The sequence below is a fragment of the Sinocyclocheilus grahami genome, unplaced genomic scaffold (assembly GCF_001515645.1).
Source record: "Sinocyclocheilus grahami isolate Dianchi unplaced genomic scaffold, SAMN03320097.WGS_v1.1 scaffold328.1, whole genome shotgun sequence".
NCBI lineage: Eukaryota > Metazoa > Chordata > Actinopteri > Cypriniformes > Cyprinidae > Sinocyclocheilus > Sinocyclocheilus grahami.
This window is the reverse complement of record NW_015505507.1, coordinates 87,827-102,703: the sequence shown is the minus strand read 5'-3', so window position 1 is coordinate 102,703 and position 14,877 is coordinate 87,827. Positions and strand designations below refer to the sequence as shown.

Here is a 14,877-nt window from a genome sequence, read left to right as displayed (position 1 = left end):
CTGGTGGAACTTTGTATTGTGTGACGTAGTCCAGTGAAGGAGTGTTTAGGTCGGGTTTTACAGGAGTGCCTCGAAGCTACTGGCCCGACAGTGGAAACGCGGCATGATTTCGGCCTCTGTGCTTGAGGTCCAAGGCTATTAGCCCCGCCCAGCTCACTGTAAGCCCTGGCTCGCACTGGCCAGTGGAAAAGCGGCTAATGGGTGAAGATGGCAGAGGACTGTACATGCGCGAGATGGATGTATGCGCATCTTGTCATGGCATTAGAGTTTACATATAGTCCTGTTGTGTCTAATATGAATAGATCCAAGCTATTCACAGATATTGCCAGATAATCACTTTACCTCTACCATACTTTTAACAGACTTGGATCGTTTGTGATTCTGGCTGTCATCCTTTCTTGCATTGTCTTGAGTCTTCACTTTGCCAATTATAAGCTATATTGTTTGTAGCCTGGATAGCCCACAGTCATTATGCTACGCCATATCGCCCTCTATTGGATGTAAAATGCTCTGCAGTACATTTTGTGATTTTAGAATGTTAAGTATGGTAACACTTTAGAATAGTGAACACTTAACTACGAATTTCTCCTCAATAAATTCCTAATTTGCTGCTTATTAATAATTAGTAAGGTAGTTGTTAAGTTTAGGTATTGGTTAGGATTAGGGATATAGAATTAGGTCATGTAGAATAAAGCATTAATATGTGCTTAATTACTGCTAATAAATGGCTAATATTCTAGTAATATGCATGCTAATAAGCAACTAGTTAAGAGACCCTAAAATAAAGTGTTACCTTAAGTTTTACTTCTGTAGTTATTTTGGTAGTTTGTATTTTGGTGAAAGTAACTCAAAAGTAATACAGGAGTCATGTAACGCATTACAATTCTGAGACAGTAATATTGTAAGGTAAGGAATTACTTTTAAATAACAGAAACAAGTAATCTATAATGTATTACAGTTTGGAAGTAACTTGCACAACACTGCTCCTAATCTATTTTCTATTTTTTTCCCATATTAGGGATAGGGGGAGTTTTCTGGGTTCGGGCTATATTCTGGGCTCGGAGCCCTCCCCCAGGACAGCACACCAAAATATGTTTACTATTTGCTTTCAGATTAGATGTAAGGGTGAAATCACAGAAAAACAAAATATCGCAATGTGAGTTTTTTTTCCAATGTCGTGCAGCCCTAGTTCATGAGAAAGTGGCGTTCCAAAAGATGACGTAGGCCACCTGTTTTTGTTGCTAAATGCATCAGTGAGTTTGAATGAATATTTGAGTGAATGATTCAGTTGACCACTCATTAGTGTTTAGTTTTATAATGAATCAGTGTTTTAGACCAAGTCAATTTAATAAAATATTCAGTGACTCACTCATAAACACAGTCACTTGATGCCACTTACCGGTAACAATGTAACTCTCATTGTGATAGCACAAGTGCACAGAGCAAAATCACAGTTTTTCAAAGCACAAGAAGCAGCACATGCCCAACCCCCTGACTCTTTCTTTCTAATTATGCTTTTAAGTACTAAATGAGCCCAGAGAGACCTTCCACCCCACCAAGCTCATGAGTCTCCACCTCCTTCGTTTTACAAATCAATCAGTGTGTCATTGGCGCAGCATATGCCGTGATGAGATGGCCTCTCTCTGCCATCCCCATGATGAGCTCACATAGATCTCCCACTCACAAGCTCCCTATAGGTCACTTACAACAATGACCTTGTGAAAATGAAACAAGCAATCAGCAGATTTTAATTTGAGGAAGGGCCTGATGAACCCATCAGGGCCAATAGTCTAACTAACACGGAATGGGTAAGTTTCTCTTTTCTGATGGTTGTTTGGATATTTGATATGATAATTATGGCCCATCATGCCTCTAGTCTACAGTGACATTTGGCGCTGGAAGATGGTGGGTGCTGACGGGGGCCTGGTTGGTGGCTATTTCAGGCTGGTTTTTGACCTCTGAGAAGATCAACAGGTGATTTAATGAGGCAGGAGTCAGACTGGCTGTTCAAAAGCTCATCAATAGAGAAATAAAAGTAAAGCAGGGCTCAAAAATGAGGATGCCCTGGAGCCAGTGTGAAAGAGTTTCCAGATAGTTGATGGAAAAGACACCTGCCCTTTCAGACCTGTATTGCCACAAGAAAATGTTACATTTATTGATCTTGTATATGTTTTTTTATACCTTGTGAACTTTTTTGTTGTTTGAACTTAAAGGGGTCATATGGTGTTGCTAAAAAGAACATTATTTTGTGTATCTGGTGTAATGCAATGTTTATGCTGTTTAAGGTGCAAAACACATTATTTTCCACATATTGTACATTATTGTTGCTTCCTCTATGCCCTGCCTTTCTGAAACGCGTTGATTTTTACAAAGCTCATCGGTCTGAAAAGCGAGGTGTGCTCTGATTGGCCAGCTATCCAGTCCGTTGTGATTGACCGAATACCTCAAGCGTGTGACGGAAATGTTACGCCCCTTACCATATTGTGATGCCGTGTCCCCGGCGTGACGAGACAGAACCAAAAAAAAGCATTTGTTGCATCCAGTGGGGACATACTTATGGATTATGATGACTTATACTGTCTTTTTACGTGTTACGTTGTGTATCGCGCCGCATAAACATAAAACCATGTCTGCATTTGTGATCGGAGAAACAAACAACAAGCGCTACTCTACATTGCTCAAAACTCACGTTTGAATCATCAGTGGCAAATCCTTTAAATAAGAAAACGTACTTACAGGCTGTGAGTCAGCATTATTTGTCAGAACATAGCATAGAGAGTAGCATTGTAGGCTACTCTCCCAGGAAACAGCCCTCGTCCTCCGTAAAATGCGTTGCACACATCTGAATATTTGGGTTGAACTGTTCTGGAACAGTGTTGCAAATACAACTTAACCACTGATTTCTAGTTGTGTCCTCTTTTGGAAGACCAAACAAAGTAGTTTCGCTTTCACAACGAAAACACACAGCATCTCCACGACATGACGCCAGCGGCGGCAACAATACTACAGCGAGAATAAAAGTTACGCCTTCTTTCTTTGCGTGAACATTTGGGCGGTGTTATGCAAATCTTCCCACACAGTGACGTAGATACTGTATGTGGGGGTCTGTTTAAACGAGGCTTTTTAGGAGGGCGTGGACGAGTTATAAAAAGATAAAGAGTTTTAACTTTTATTAAGAATATCTCTTTGGGTTTGAGACTTTAGTCTTTGCAACTTTAGGGATCTTATGTATTCACGAACAGCTTGTAACACTCCAAAGAGAAAGGAAAACTTGAAATCGCATCATATGACCCCTTTAAAAAACCTTCAGACTTAAACTTTTTTTATAGTAGACTATAAACCAATCAAACAAATTTACCTTGTAAGCCATTTTTTCATAATCAAAAGGGTCATAAAAAAATATGTTAGCATTACAAATGCATCTTTGCTGAATAAAAGTATAAAAAAGAAACACACACAAAACCATTTCTAGTCTATATAAAAATGTGTTTCTAGATTTCTTCATTATTTTGTTGTTTTGCCAGTGAAAATGGCAGGAAGCAATGGCTGGCAAAAAAAAAATAAAATGAAAGAAAAACATTGTTGAGCCATGTAAAGTATTTGTAGTATTTTCTTATGCCTTCTTTCAAGTAAACTTGGCTGTTCCATCAAATTGCATGCGGAAATAACATTCTGTACTTTTCAAAAAATAAAATAATTTCTTCCACATCTGTGTGTCAGCAAAATGTTGGCAAGATTTTTAGTATAATTAAGTTCATGCTCACCTGGAAAAATGGCTGTAGCTAAGATATATAGATAACTTGAACAACATCACCTGGTTTTACTGGAGATTTTCCATTTTCTTTATCAGTCATGAATAAATAAAGATAATTCACTCCATGATAAAAAAATTTGCCATTGCAAAATTCAGTAATAAGTGCATAAAGATATTGTTATCTGCACTAATGCACTGATAGTCTACGTTGATGCGTGTTAACGTGACGTATCAATTTGCAGACGCAGACCTGCTCAAACCGCCATGCTTGCTTTGTGAGAAATGTAATCCAGCTCTGCTTTTTACAAATAAATTACACGGATTATCCACTGTTTAGTGAGTGTGAGTTATATACATGTTCCCACGTTGTTGCTAATGAAAAAAGGATGTAGAAAGCATCTGTGAAAGAGAGAGAGTCTGTCCGTTTCTTATGAAGAGTTGGAAGAACAAACAGCTGTGAGCTCAAGCAGCAAGAACTCATCGTCCCAAAAGACTTATCCTAGCACAACCATCTGCCGCACGCACACACTGAATGGGCAGTTTCCAAAATGTTACGGGGAAAGAAAAGTGTTGTTATTTAGAATGAGGAACTGGGTCAGATATACTGTCATGGATGAGGGGGTGATATGAAGATAGATGATACCATCCAGTAAAACATGTCAGAGATTTGTTCAATAAAGAGGCGAACTGTATCTACAGCAGAGGCTTTATTGGACAAGTTATTAAAAGGAAGGGCAGTAGTGCAGTGGGATTTGTTTTTGTTGGATCCACATACTTGCTCTGAAGGAGACCTTTATTGATCTGTTCGTAATAGTTTGCTCTTCAAGGTCAACAGGGCTGTCTTAACAGTAGCTTTGAAATAGAGTGAGTCTGAATGTGTGTTTGTCTCCCATGAATGCAGGAGAGAATGAGAGCATGAGCACGGTTCACTTGTCATTGTTCGCTTTTCAGTTTAATTAGCTGATTTAGATTTTGTTGAGTAAATCCTGCCTTAAATGCAAATGGTCTATGATAGTCATGATAATGCAATAAATTCCATTTCCATTTACAATAAGATGTCATTGTCACATTGTGTTAATGGATGACATAAAGATCAGTCATTGTTCGTTTTGTTCAGTTATTTGTAAGGCTTTAAATTTAATTTCAGTTTCAAATGAAAACCAGGGATTCCAAATGGCAGGAGATTTTCAATTACTAAACTGCCAATTTACACAATATTCAGTCTTCTGGGTCTTATATTACAACATTATTTCCCAATTCGATTCTGTTTAATTCTGATGCATTTGAGTATATTTCTGTCATTTTGGGGATCAGGGTACACTAGGGCTTTTTTCCGGTTGTATCGATTAATTCGAATGTATTGTTTTGCCACGATTAAATTTTTTAGAAATCACGATTTTGAATAGAAATATTACCAAATGTTAGAATTAGAAACTTTGACAATATGCCGGTGATAACAGTAAAGAGAAAAGAAAGATCCAACTGCATGTCGGCGCACGTGTGACGCGCTCTGTCAAGGACCATAAATATAGTGCTAGGCGGCATTCACACAGCGCTTTTGTTTTGACAAAGATGCGACGCGGGCAGTGGAATAGGTCAAACATGCAAGGAGATGGAAGTTAACTTTTTTTTATTTGAGCGCAGTGTTTTTAGAATGCCGTTTCATGCATGAGACACTGCAAGAAACCCGAGCGCAACAGTCAAACACATCCATGTTTACACAGAAAAAACAATGGAAAGGCAGCGCAATCGAATAAAAAACCTGTAAAGAACTACTACTGTATGTCTGATATTGCTGTTGTTTTTAAAGAACATTTATAGTTAATAAAAGTCTACTGGTGTTATACCTTCAGTCATTTTGTATTTGAATTTACCTTGACTTTTGATATTTTCTAAAGGAATTGTCCTCATATAATTTCTGAACACATAATATGTATAAGACAAGTTTGTACAAAATGTACTTGTAGTTTATGCATCTTTTCTGCAAAGATATTTAACAAGTGATTTGTTTAACATTTACATCATGTTGACAACTTCATGTGTGCTGCACTTGGAATAGAATTTTCTTTAACTAGAGGGTTAATAAAGAAAAAGTAACTTGAATCATGTTGTAGTTACATTTTCAAGTTGACTAGTTAAAAATCGTAAAAAAAATTAAAATCGGTCAAACATTCTGGAAAAATCGAGATTTAAATTTTTTGCAAAATTGCCCAGCCCTAGGGTACACTAATCATTTGATTTACTCAGTAAAGTAGTTCTTAAATTGCACTAAACTGGTGGCTGTTTTATTAGATTTTTTATTGCATGCAATCACATACATTCTGCTAAATCTTCTGCAATTTTTTTATTTAATTCTGACTTTTGTCAGTGAAAGTTTAATATTGGTACTTCATTATTTAAATGAAGATATTTTTACCCAACCCTAGCTGGAAGATCTTCGCTCTAATAAATAAAAATTCAACTAATTGCCGGTTTATTTGCAGCAGTTTGCATTTTTGTCTTTCTTTTCAACGCACAAAAAAAAATTACAATTATTATTGAAAATTATTAAAAAAATATTACAATTTATTATTAAAATTATTGCAACTTATAAACAATTATTATAAAAATTATTATTGAAAATCAACACACAAAAAATGCTGCAAATACTACAGCAATTCTTTTTTTAGAAAACCGCAGCAAATTCAGTCATTTTGGGTCACAAGACAAGAACAGCAGCAGTGTTAGTAAACGAGTGAAAGAAAGCATGAAATATGCCGTTCTCTCTTCCTTCCCCTCCAGCCCATCCCCAGAGTTTAGTAATCCCACATGGGAAAGTCTTGTTCATCTTGATCATTAATTAACCCTTGCTCAACCCAGACCTTTGTGTCTTCCCGGGCAGGCAGATACTTGGAGCATTGTCTAATGAACCCTCTCCACCTTCCGGCCATGCATTTCACCCAACAGTCCTTCCTCTGTTCCTTTATTACGTTAGCGCTAACTGACGCAATCCTCCACAGCCAGGTGGACCATAGCAGGGAGCAGATAAGTTTGAGAGAGGGTGCTTATAGTCCCCTCCACATAGACAAACTGAGCTCACAAAACAGACTGGAGTGGGTCCTCAAAGCTGATTGAGCAGGACAGATGTCCTCACAACGGCGCATCCCTGATCGCTGGAGCAAATCGCATCTCTCAGCCAGACTGCGCTCCAGCCTTGCATACTGATGGTGGAGATGAGATGTGTCTGTGTGTGTAATCACTTCGGGAGACTTCGGGGGTTTGGTGTCTCGCCGGCTGGTTCAAGGAGAAGATGAGAGTCGAGGGCAGAGCAGCGAGGTTGTCTGGCCACCAATCTTTTGTCTTTTGTCCTGGATGTCTGGGCTGTGGTTTATTCACACCCACTCTGTCTCACTCAGTCGGCTGAGAGAGCCAGGCAGTGACCAAGACAAGCAATTGGCACGTACAAGTCCTGAGAGAGACAAAACAGCAGGAGAGAGTGACAGAGACAAACATTTAGCAAGCTAAATGACGGTTCATTGCATAAAACACAATAAAAGCCTGTCTTGTTGTGTCTGTGTACGCCTCTCACTTTATTTATTTTGTCTAGTTGTGCATTTTAAGCAGAACATATGAATTAGGGATGTGCTTATGCAATCATATATTGTAAATGATCCACTTGTCTGTTTGTTTCGAGCAGACTATCAATCTGTGCATTAGTGGATGAGTTTTTTTTAGTCAGCCTTTGTGCAGGTTACATCAGGTTAGGTGGCAACACGTAACTTACTTTATGAGTGAGTCAGTGAAGAATTTGTTCAACCAATTCTTTCAAAAACTCTGATTCATTCAGTAAAAAACAAGTGGCTGACTGTGAGTGAGGGAATGATTCAGACACACTGATGACTTCAGTAAAAGAGCACACAATTATATGAGTTAGTCAGTGAATCATTCATTAAACCCATTTGGTTTAATAAGAACGTTGATTCACAATACTAATTGATTCAATAATGAAAGAAGTGACAGACTTTGAGTGAGTCATTCAAATCATTCACTCAAACAGTTCAACAGAACAAGCAACTGTATAAGTCAGTGAATCAATGTGTTGAAAGACCCTAGTTCATTCAGGAGAAAAAAAAAAGGATTGTCTGTATTCAGTCAATGATTCATTCACAACACTAATTCAATTAGTAATGAAACAAGTGGTTGACTTTGTGAGTGATTCATTGAATCATTTACTCAAACATTAATTTAAATAACTTTATGTGGGAGTAATTTTAACTTTTAATTTTGACTCACTTTATGTGGGAGTCATTGAATCATTTACTCAAATTAAATGATCTATACAATGCTCAACATTAACTTCTTGTTTCCTGAACTACTCCAGTTTAGTTCTCTAACTCTGAAACTCTGGTACTGCTAATATTGTTGAGTGCTGAAATGTGATTATACATTTACTGTATGGATTTGATGGCCTCTTTTTTCCTGTGATTTAGGAAATTCAGCATATATTGTAAGGTCATGTGTTTCCTGGGAATCAAACCCATGACTGAACCCTGTAGCCTAAGTGTCTGCTAAATAATTAAATGCAAATGCTAGATAAAAGTAGTTGCATTTTATTATTTATTTATTATGATGTATTTGGCGCTTTTTATAGCCACAAGTTCTACAGATCGTGTTTTGATTCTGCTGATTAGCAGTTGGGGTGATCTTATTATCCCTGCAGTATTCAGTATGATCTGATGATGCTGGTCACTGCAGAAATAAAGAGACAGAGCGGATGAGAAGGAGTCAGACTGAGCTAGCGCTGGGCACTAATTACTTCTAGCCTGCCGCCACTCAAGTGCCAACATCTGCTGCAATCAGGCCAGTTCTGCTCTCAGCCGAGGAGCTGTTGAAGAGAAAGCCTCTCTCAAGAGTCAACAAGCAGTCAAACGGCACCGGCTCTACACTTATCTCTTTCTCCCTTTACTTTAAAGACTGCACTGCAAGGACGGCTAGTTTAAAAGCAAGAAGGGTTGTAAAAAGTGTGAGCTGCATGCATTTATAAGTATGTGTGTGAGAGTGGGAAGTGTGTGCATATGTGCCTTTCAGTGTGTTGTAATTGCCTCGAGTCTTGTAGATATGGCTCATGTTACATTTGCATATGCGTTTACCAGCCAATTTATACTCGTTAGCAGTTCCTGCTAATGGCAAGTAAGTCTGTTAGTCAGCCATATGCTCTGTTCACTTGCTTAATAAATGTTTGTGGATCCAAACCTGTGTGACTTTCTTTCTTCTGTGAAAGATATTCTGAAGAACGTTGGGTAAGAAACAATATTAGATCCCATTTACTTCCATTATGTGAAAAAATTCTCAAAATATCCTGAAAATGATCCCTTTAATGCACAATGGTGCACTTTACAGGATCCATATAAGGTGGCAGTTTGAAACACAGTCCGTATTTATATTTAGATCTGAATCTTCCTTTGTTTAGCACATATGTAAAGAAATAAACCAGCTCAGCACTTGGGTGGTTATTTTAGTTTTTTCCTGGGCTTTTGTTTGCTTCATAGTGCACATTGTCTCACAGTAGGTCTGACCTACATTGGCTTATACCCACCTTTATACTTCATTTAGCATCTAGACTTCCAGATATTAACATTTATTTCTCAAGATTCTGGGACTTTCTGGAAGTGTTTTTTTTTTTTTTTGGTTTGAGACAACTCTCAGATAGAAAATGATTTCCTCCTGTTCTCGTAGACTCAGGATAAGCTCTGATGTATAGAGATGCTGTGATGTTGTGAGAATCTCACTGGCTTCATTTCCAGATGCCTGTGGAGACATCCCCTGCTGTTGACCTTACACACCTCACTTTGGTCTGCTCAGACAAAACATTAACTTTATACTGTGCAATATTTTGCATACCGATGTGTAGGGTAAACAGTGATAATTTAATAATTTAGCTCAAAGGGAATCATTTGAAGAGTGTTTGGGTTGTTTATACCTTTTCTGCTTTCTGTAATAAGAATCTATGCCTGAAAGTTGTGCTTGCGACTTTTATTCTTTGTTGCTGGCCTGTCTTGCTTCTGAAACATAGTTTTGGATGCCATTGGTACCGACTGGCCTCTAACAAGATGGTTAAAACAGGCCTGCTCACTTAGCCCAGGGAAGAGTGAAATAAAAGCTTAGCCTTTGGATGAGGCTGACCTACAAAACATTTCCAAACAGTGCTTGTTGTGTTACTGTACCAGAAGTTTTGATGGCATAGAGTGGCTTTGCTATTTGGTGAAGTAGAGAACACATTCACAACTTTACCTTTCACCTTTACTTCTTTCCAAGCAACATGAAATATTTTAAATATTGAAAATGTATTCTAAAAATACATTTGTAAATTTAATTTGGGTTAAAAATAATAATCACAAATATACGATGAAGACTAGAATATGATATTACTTGACAATTTGTACTATAGTGTAATATTCACAAAATAAGACATTACGCTATGAATAATCAGTCTGAATAATTTATTTTGGATAAGAAATTAATGTGCATTTATTATTGATTCAGTAAAAAAGGTAAAGACATTAAAAAGACTGTTAAATACACATTGATAATTTTATATATTTTTTTATTACAGTTGTGCTCACAAGTTTACATACCCCTTGCAGAATGTGCAAAATGTTAATAATTGAAACAAAATAAGATGGATCATGAAAATTGCATGTTATTTTTTATTTAGTACTGTCCTGAGTAAGCTATTTCACATAACAGATGTTTACATATACTCCACAAGACAAAATAATAACTGAATTTATAAAAATGACCCCATTCAAAAGTTTACAATCTTAATACTATGTGTCATTTCCTGGATGATCCATGACTGTTTGTATATTTTGTGACAGTTGTTCATGAGTAACTTTGTTGGTCCTGAGCAGTTCAACTGCCTGCTGTTCTTCAGAAAAATCCTCCAGCTCCTGCATATTTGAACCCTTTCCAACATTGACTGTATGATTTTGAAATCCATCTTTTAACACTGAAGTCAAATGAGGGACTCATGCATAACTATTAAAAAAAGTGAAAACATGTACTGATGCTAAAGAAAGCGACACAATGCATTAAGAGATGGGGGGTGACCCCCACCAAACCCCGCCTCTGCAGTGATCATTTTACACCGGATAAATTTATAAACTTTCATTGGAGACAACTGGGATTCACTGATAATCCGCTGTTACTGGTAAATGGGGCTGAACCGACTATTTCCCACCTCTGGCTTCATCCTCTCGTCCCGCCGACAACTGGTGCCATCGTCGGCAGTACGTGCCCACCATTAAGTAAGTAAGTTAACTTGTGTGCTTGTGTGGTTTCAGCGCAAAAAGCGGACACGCCTCCAGCGTTTGAGAGCAGAGGATACCGCCCATTTTTTCAAGATTTTGATCACTTATTTTATTTACTTGATGGATTTTTTCATCATTCAAATTTGGCTGAGTGGTTAATAATACATTTTTGTGTGGTGTGACAAACTCAGAACACATATTTAATATTGCCTTTACAGGGACTTTAAGATTCAAGTAAACTTTTGAATGGGGTCATTTTTATAAATTCAGTTATTTTGTCTTGTGGAGTATATGTAAACATCTGTTATGTGAAATAGCTTATTCAGGACAGTACTAAATAAAAAAATAACATGCAATTTTCATGATCCCTCTTATTTTGTTTAAATTATTAACATTTTGCACATTCTGCAAGGGGTGTGTAAACTTATGAGCACAACTGTATATATTATAATGCCAATAATTAAAAATATGTAATTTAATTAAAAGAATAATTCAATATTTATAGCAAAATTATGACCAATTATACAGTATTATAATACAATTATAATAATATAACATAATATAATATTACATTTTGTAGTATAGTCAATGCATGGAATTTTTATTATTAGATTGATGCACCATTTTTAAAGTCATCGTTTTGACTTTAAGTCTTGACTATTCTAGTCAGTCTAGTTAGTTTTTGATTACCAAGTATGCCAGTCATTGAATCTGGACCAGTAAATGTAAATGGAGTGCATGACTTTCATGTGTACATGTGAACTTGTTTAACAAAATTAACTTTCCTGCTTCAGCAATATAATGACATTCTGTAATTTCCAGTAAATTACATTTGAACTGTAATTTCCTCTAAATTAAATGTGGACATGGTTTGTGGAAAAGCTGATGGTTGCTCATAAACTCGATTGGGCGTCCTTCTCAAAGCGTACTTTCAACACCAAATTCTGAAAATTTTACACCGGTTGAAAATGCCATAATGTCCATCCGTATTACCATCTCATGTGAAGGGCATAAAACTGCACTATCCCATCCTCTCTCTCTCTGTTTGTATGCTTTATTGTCCAGAAGCAAAGCTCCATGGGGATGCTGGTGGATTTTGCCTTACGGCCCTTGCTGGAGATTGGTATTGATCAGAGATTGATTGGGTGAACTCCTCGTTAAGGGGATGTCGAGATGAAGCTGTAAATCTGCTGAATCATATTTTAGAGGCTGACTCGCATTGATGTGGCTCACCAGAGGCTTCATTAATTGGTGGGGGCTTTCACCTTCTTTCCTGCCTTGCATTGTTGGAATAGACAGGATTAGCTGGGCCAGGGAAATCAGAGGGAAACGACAGACCTTGATTAAGATATCTAACATCACACTAGAGATATTACAGTTAAGAAAAGCTTTTTATTTTTCCATAAGTTGTTTCTGACCATACTGAAGTTGAATTAAAAGATGACCCTTGAGGCAAAGCACAAAGACTGTTTGCCTTCACCTTTTAAAAGAGTATATCCGAAAGTCTAATTAAATTCTCAATTTAGAATCAGAAGTCATATCAAATTTAAAGTCAGAGTTTTAGATTTCCTGCAAAATTTCCTCTGACTCTTCTCTTTGAGAGTTTTGTGACGAACGGTAGATGAAGGGTATTGGGGTCACTAGAAGCGGATATGTCTGTGCTTGTCTCCTGTTAGCTGTGACTTACTCAACCTTGAAGTCAGGAGTCAACTGCTCTACAAACACTAATAGAATAAAGACGTGCTGTCAGTAGACTGTGACTGCAGTGCCTGAGAAGTTGAGCTAAAGGTGAAGTCACACTAGTTTGTGCTTTATTCTCTTTCATTGATGCGCATACAAGCATAGGAGAATTGAAATCAAAGTACATGTGAAATCTTTTGCTGCTTTCTAAAGATAATATTTGGTCAACCCTGACCTTGTAATATGTGTAGTGAAAAGATGTATGACCAGTAGAGGATGTAAACATCACAGCTTCAATACAAAGCATTAGAGTTCCTGGAAAACCTGGTGTGACGAGAGACCATTTCTGCGGTTCACGTTCGAAGGACGAGCATATCAGTAAGAGGTCCTGCCCTCCGGGCTGTCCCTGTCACCCCGTGTCTTCACGTAAGCTGCGGAGGCAGCCCTTGTTCCCCTGAGAGAACAGGGCGTTTGCATTCCCAACTACCTCAATGACTGGCTCGTACTAGCTCGGTCTCAGCATCAGTTGTGTGCAAACAGGGACTTGGTGCTTTCGCACCTCAACCGGTTGGGCCATCAGGTCAACTGGGAAAAGAGCAAACTCTCCCCGATGCAGAGGATCTCTTTTCTCGGTATGGAGTTGGATTCGGTCGAACAGACAGCACGCCTCACAGAGAAACATGCGCGGTCGGTGCTGAACTGCTTGAATTCATTCAAGAGCAGGACAGCGGTCCCACTGAAACTGTTTCAGAGGCTCCTGGGGCATATGGCAGCTGCAGCGGCAGTTACGCCGCTGGCGCTGCTTCATATGAGACCGCTCCAGCACGTGCTTCATGGCCGAGTCCCGAGGTAGGCGTGGCAGCGTGGCAGCGCGGCACTCACCGGGTCGAAGTTACACCGGCCTGTCGCCAAACCTTCACCCTGTGGTCATACCTTACGTTCCTCTGGGCAGGAGTGCCCCAAGAACAGGTCTCCAGGCATGCTGTGGTTTACACGGATACCTCCACCACCGGCTGGGGGGCCACGTACAACAGGCACGCAGTGTCGGGGGTATGGACGGGTCCCCAACTGCACTGGCATATCAGTTGCCTAGAGTTGTTAGCAGTGTGCCTTGCCTTGAACCGTCTCAAAGGATGCTTACAAGGCAAGCACATGCTGGTCCGAACGGACAACACGGCGACCGTTGCGTACATCAATCGACAAGGTGGTCTGCGCTCCCATCGCAACTCGCCCCCCACCTCCTCCTTTGGAGTCAGAAAGTTCTGAGGTCACTTCATGCCATTCACATTCCGGGGCTGTCACGAGCTACGCTCCTGGGAGAATGGAGACTCCATTCCCAGACGGTCCAGCTGTTTTGGAGACGTTTCGGAGCCGCTCAGGTAGACCTGTTTGCCTCTCTAGAAACCTCTCACTGCCAGTTGTTCTACTCCCTGACCGAGGGAACACTCGACACGGACACACTGGCGCACAGCTGGCTGCGGGGCCTGCGCAAGTATGTATTTCTCCCAGTGAGCCTTCTCGCACAGACGCTGTGCAAGGTCAGGGAGGACGAGGAGCAGGTCCTGCTTGTGGCGCCGTATTGGCCCACTCGGACCTGGATCCCCGAACTAATGCTCCTCACGACAGCCCCTCCCTGGCAGATTCCTCTTAGGTAGGATATACTGACTCAGAGACAGGGCACCCTGTGGCACCCGCGTCCAGACCTCTGGAAACTTCATGTCTGGTCCCTGGATGGGACGCGGAGGTTCTTGGTGACCAACCCCAAGAGGTAGTTGACACCAGCACTTCGGCAAGAGCGAGACACGCTTACGCCTTGAAGTGAAACCTGTTCGTCGAGTGGTGTTCTTCTCACCGGGAAGACCCCCGATCGTGGTTTCCTTTTTGCAGCAAGGGCTTCCACCCTTAAAATCTATGTTGCTGCGATTGCTGCTAACCATGACCCCGTGGAAGGGAACTCTAAGCAGAGGATGGCCCACTGGAAAGTGCATGCCATCACCCTGGCTTATCAGGCTCAGGGTGTGCCCTGCCCGCTAAGTTTGCGAGCTCACTCTACTAGGAGTGTTGCATCCTCCTGGGCGCTGACTCGTGGTGCCTCGCTGACAGATATTTGTAGAGCTGCGGGCTGGGCGACCCCCAACACGTTCGCTAGATTCT

General features: G+C 39.7%; 1 protein-coding gene and 1 long non-coding RNA gene across 2 annotated transcripts in view; both read left to right on the top strand.

Annotated features, from left to right (window-relative positions):
- The window catches only part of atrnl1a (attractin-like 1a), a 291,501-nt gene that overhangs the window by 199,662 nt on the left and 76,962 nt on the right, over positions 1-14,877 (top strand). The gene's annotated exons all lie outside the window — the stretch shown is intronic.
- LOC107602491 (uncharacterized) lies at positions 26-14,699 on the top strand. Its single transcript, XR_001611045.1, has 3 exons — positions 26-127; positions 13,233-13,236; positions 14,688-14,699. It is a non-coding gene; the product is annotated as an uncharacterized lncRNA (long non-coding RNA).